At 33.0% G+C, this 5,512-nt stretch overlaps 1 long non-coding RNA gene across 1 annotated transcript in view; it reads left to right on the top strand.

The window, feature by feature from the left end:
* Positions 1-3,795, top strand: part of LOC111614903 — a 15,057-nt gene extending 11,262 nt beyond the window's left edge. The window contains exons 4-6 of the long non-coding RNA XR_002755009.1: positions 2,491-2,586; positions 2,660-2,824; positions 3,695-3,795. This is a non-coding gene — a long non-coding RNA (uncharacterized LOC111614903). The remainder of the gene's footprint in view (positions 1-2,490; positions 2,587-2,659; positions 2,825-3,694) is intronic.
* Positions 3,796-5,512: the final 1,717 nt, after the last annotated feature.

A 5,512-nucleotide genomic window follows, 5' to 3' on the forward strand; every position in this document is an offset into this window, starting at 1 on the left:
CAGTGATGGGCAAACTTTTTAAAGAGCGGGCCAAAGGAAAAGAAGAAAACTTTAGGCGGGCCAATATAATTGTAACCTAGCGCTGCATCTGAAAATCCAGGTGGCGCTATAAAAACATGTGCAGGCCGTCCGCCATATTTCTTTTTCTCTCTTTCGGCTACGCTACGCACGACGAGTGGATGTTCTGTACCGAAGCATGCTTGTAACCGATCGAGCTTTTACTCAACAAGTGTAAAACAAAATTTTGTACATGATTGTAAATAAACTTTCGTGGTGAGATATAAAGCTTCGGTTATTTTATATAATCAACGAACACTCAAGTTAAGTGGTGAATCAACCACCACAGCCTGTATTCTTTTTTACTCGTCAGATTAGGAATAATGTCGCGCGGGCCGGATAGAACATTTCAGGGGGCCGCATCTGGCACGCGGGCCGTAGTTTGCCCATCACTGCCCTAGGCAGATCACCCAAGTGCCGTGTTGCCATAACTTAACAAACGACAACAACTAGAATAATGCACGATGATGTCATTAAGAATGTGTAGTGTGAATGTGACTAATGAGACTTCTGTTTCTCTTTCCCTAAATATTGGCATTCTCTTGAGAGCCATACTTTGGGATTTTCCTATTTCTTGATGTCTTTTGCCTCATAACTTTGTCTTTCTGTTACAGATCTGTAGCTCTTGTGGATGATGCGGGCCGTCTCCGGAGTTTTCGGCACTTTGTGGGATCTCGAGCTGTCATTGATGAGTGGAAATCTTGATTTCTACTGCTCCTTGCCTTCTACCTATGCTTACGGGGATGTCATTCTCTGATATCCCTGTAAGCACAAGTGTTAAGATCTTAGGTTTATACTTTAGTGCAAATATGCACAAAGAAAGCCTAAGAGAGATAATCTAAGGGACCAGATTTTTATATGAATAGTAGAATAGCTGTTTACAAGACTTTCTTGTTGATATTTATGTTTATTATGCTTCAGTTTATGACCTGTAAGCAGTCTTTGGTTATATAAAGCTTCTTTTACTGTTATGTTTGAAGAAGCAGATCTGAATGGGTGATTAAGAGATAAGATGTATAATTGTAAGAGATACAATGTATAATAGTAAGAGTGGATGGGTTGTATTTTAGCTCATATTTTTTCTGCTGTCCAGATTATTATTAGATCTTGCTCAATTATCAAGTGAATTTGATGCCTAAGGTGATCCATCTACCTGTTATTGAGTTTTGTGCACACACCTGCTTAGTCTCAGTCAATTGAACAACTTTCCTTCAGTTAAAACTAGAATTTCTGAAATTTACTGGCATCTTACTTTTCTCTGCAACTGTTAAACTTACTGTTATTACAGTCTGGTTCATAGTTTGGTGCAGATGTTTTGATAGGCTAGTGTCGGAACACTGCATTGAACTGCAGTAAGTGAACTATACAATGCTCCACTAGGAATAAGCTCCAGTTTATTGGAGTTTATGAGAGAGTAAACTGTCCAAATGTGACTCCACCAGAAATTGCAGCACATCTCTTCTATTTGTGTAAGGTGGCCAGGAAACTTTAGAGCTAGGTAAGCTTGTCTGTCAGATAAGAATATTGTTTTCATTCTGTTTAGCAGATGTGATGCATTTGATGTGGTTAACCTCCTCCACTTGGTTAAGCATGAGTTGTGACTGACCAGGAAAAGGAATGTATTCAAGAATTGAATCACTACCCACCAACTTTTTCATATCAAAATCTGATAATCTTTAGTTCTCAAGTTACTCTGGACTTCTGGTCTTTGTAACAGGCAATTTTTCTAAGTGGGACACCCCCAATCAGGTTCTATGGACCTGAGTTGGACAGAAAACTATTGATATCTTAATGTCTTAATTATTTCTGCTTTAGTACACTTTAAGGATAGTGATAGGATAAGAAAGTTTTTAGGGATAGTAATAAGATTAGGTTAATATCTGTCTTATCATTTGTCTTCATCACTAAAGTTTTAGTTTTTTCCTCATACCATTGTGAAACTTTTAGCCAATTTATCCTCTTGTAATTTTATCCTGACACTCATCCATCTAATTACCATCATCAAGTGGTGAGAGGAAAATTGAAGGGACTGTCGTCACCTTAAGTCAGCTCTCATTCTTCAGTCTTTAGGTTAGTCTTAATTTTATGGACAAAGTTTGTTTCTGTCCATCTGTTCAGAAAATTCTGTTACCTAACAGCTGGAGAAAGACAACTGTCTCACATCTGTCATTGTTAAACCTTGCTTTGTGTAAGCATGACGAGTTTGCCTCTTGTCTCTTATCCTTTTAGCACAAAACCTTGTTAATATTATAAAAGTTTGTTTGTTGGGAGGGTACTGGTTTGTGATCAGTAGTTTTGCAGGATGCTAGGAACAGTCATTCCTGGAAATAACTTTGAAATCCCTCATTTAACTTCTATGAGATTAGTAATGCTTATTATTACTGTCATCAAATTATCAATAATGTAACATAAACAACAGTTCTCTTTGCTTAGGAATTTGAAGTAATTCATGTGCTTAAGAAGAAATGTTATTTAGATTCAATTCTTATTGCAAAAAATTACTTAATGTAAGCAATAAAGTGGTTAAAGGTAAATTTGCTTAAATTAATTTCACTATTTTGTATAAGGTTTTTAAATATATTGATTGAAATTTATCAAATAGATAGGGTAAAATGCTGGCGAAATTGTTGCAGTTCCACTTCCTTACCAGAAATTATGAAAGAATTTTCGAAGTATTCTGGAGGACAGATAAAACTATTACAAGATGATGATTATGGTATTGCTTACTTATGCTTAGATAATCCTGACAAAAGAAATGCTCTTACAGGTCAGTTATTTTCTTAATTTATAATGATAATTCTTCTTATGCTAATCAAATTTCTTAAAAAATTCTATATTTACTTTCTACAAAAAACATCTTATTCTCCTTTTTTATTATCCATTTATATTGGGGGTTGAATCGTAGTCTGATCATCTACTTTTATCCCTTCCATTCTGTCATTCTTCCTTGAATACCTTATTCACAATAACATTTTTCCCTATTATATTATTTGCTTCTAACACTTTTATCTATGGTCTTTCTTTAGATTCCCTGACTGTTTAATCGGTTTCTTATTAGAAGCCAATTAAACAGTCAAGTCATACTTTTAAGTCTATTCTGTTTGTATGTACCAGTCCATTTCAAAATTATAAGCACATCCAACTTTTTTCAATAACAAAACATTAATAGTAATGTATTTATTATATTGGTATGTTGTCAATGTATGTAGTATGTGTATATTTGTTATATTAATATGGATTCAAAGGACATAACACTTTGGTTTATTCATTGAAAAAAACCCATTTTAAGTGGTATAAAAATGACTAATTATATCTGGCAAGTATTGCTATTTTTAGAATAGTATTAGATTTATGTTTTGCTTGATTTTGTCATTTGCTTATTATTACTTACAAGCAAATCCTAATGTTATTCTAACCTAATCCTAATGTTAACTGTACTTCAAACAGAATAACTAAAATAACGTTAAAACTGTAATCCTTACATTCAATATCAGATAAACACCTTGAAAGTAACCATTTGAAATATGTTTACCTGACATGGAATATAATGAATTCTTTAAGTAAAAAGTTTTATATATATTATTTTGTATAAAACTATATATTTTTTATTACTTTAAAAATTATAACTGTATTACAGACTAGGCCAGGAATGGCCAACAGTTTTTGCCCCCGGGCCGAATTGGAAAGAGAACTTTTTTCATGGGCCGAACCAGAGGCTGCGCGAGCAAGATTTTGAGGTAGTACGATATCTCATTGTGGTGTCACCCTGTAGAGACTAAATTGCACATAGAGATTACAGATACATTTTTCACATTATCATGCATTATCAATATTCTACACTGTGCTGAAGACATTTGTAATGGAGCATTAACTCTAAACGCACTGTTAGTTGTTGACCTTTGTTTTTTTTTTAGGCAATAGGCATTAGAATTTTTCGTCAATATATTCAGACTTAAGTAGCTAATATTGAAAGATTAATCGCGGGTCACAAATTCATTAGACGGGCCATGTGTTGGCCATGCCTGGAATAGGCTATTTGCAAAAAAAATGACATTTTATATAAGGTGCAGGCTTTATTGTTAGACTATATATAAATATAAAAAGACTAACATATACAGTATTATCATCTGTCTGTGTTAGGAAAAAATAACTTATTTTGCAAGTACTTTTGACAGTCTAAAACTGTCCCTTTCAGGCGGAATCATTATTGGAGATTCCAGAGAACAAGACATTTGAATTCAAGAAAAAGAATTTAAACGTCAATGTTTTCTCAAAATTGTTCCAAACACACATGGAAATGTAAATTATACATGTACAGTTAACAAAAATTATACATTAATTATTTAATACAAAATACGTTGAAATGTAAAATAAAACATCAAGAATAAATGAATTAAAATAAAGTACATAAATAATAATGAATTAAATTGTCAATAAACAAAAACATAAGCTGTTTAGCCTTCTAAGGTTCTAAATCACATAGTTCCCATAAAACACCTTGTAGTGATAGTAGCACCACTATATGTTTGTTTTTGTATATTGACTATTTAATTCATTATTATATTTGTACTTTATTTTAATCTATTTACTCTTGATGTTACATTTCATTGTAGTTTGTATTAATGTATTGATATAATTTTGTTAACTGTACATGCATAATTTACATTTCCATGCATGTGCAGGACAAACAATTTTGAGAAAACATTGCTCTTTGGATTCTTTTTCTTGAATTCAAATGTCTTGTTCTCTGGAATTTCTATTAACGATTCTGCCTGAAAAGGACAGTTTTAGACTGTCGAAAGTAGCTGCAAAATAAGTTATTTTTCGTAACGCCGACAGACAGTGATATATATTAGTCTTTTTATATTAATATTTGGCATATGAAGCTGTTTAAAACTTTTTTAATATATAAATAAAATTAGAATTTATCTTAAAATCTAATCTAGTNCCTCACAGTCAAGCTTCGGTTTTCACTTCTATAATATAATAAATGTTATTTGTTGGATGTTGTTTAAAAATTGTAACTGCAATACGAAATTATATCCAGATCTTTCTTTTTCTTTGTAGTTAGCCTTTAATTGGAGCACCTCACAGTCAAGCTTCGGTTTTCACTTCTATAATATAATAAATCTTATTTGTTGGATGTTGTTTAAAAATTGTAACTACAATATGAAATCATTAATAAAGGGTTTTGGCTGGTGAAAATAATATTGTTCTGTTTATGTTTATACACGGCAACGCCACACGTGGGCGATCTGTCAAGGAGGAAGCCTTTCGTAGGTCTTTTATGGGAAACTGTCCCTTATTTAGGTGTTATTAACGTAAAGAAAACCCGGTGGCCCGTTAGTCGACTGGTTATATTAACCCGGCCACTGTGGGCTTCGTGTTTGTTCGGAGTTCTCGAGTCTCGAGTTTGCAAATTGACCACAAAATCTTTAATATTGGATTTCTGCTC

This window comes from Centruroides sculpturatus, unplaced genomic scaffold, assembly GCF_000671375.1.
Source record: "Centruroides sculpturatus isolate CEXI.00-Female unplaced genomic scaffold, Cexi_2.0 scaffold2301, whole genome shotgun sequence".
In the NCBI taxonomy this organism is placed as follows: Eukaryota; Metazoa; Arthropoda; class Arachnida; order Scorpiones; family Buthidae; genus Centruroides; species Centruroides sculpturatus.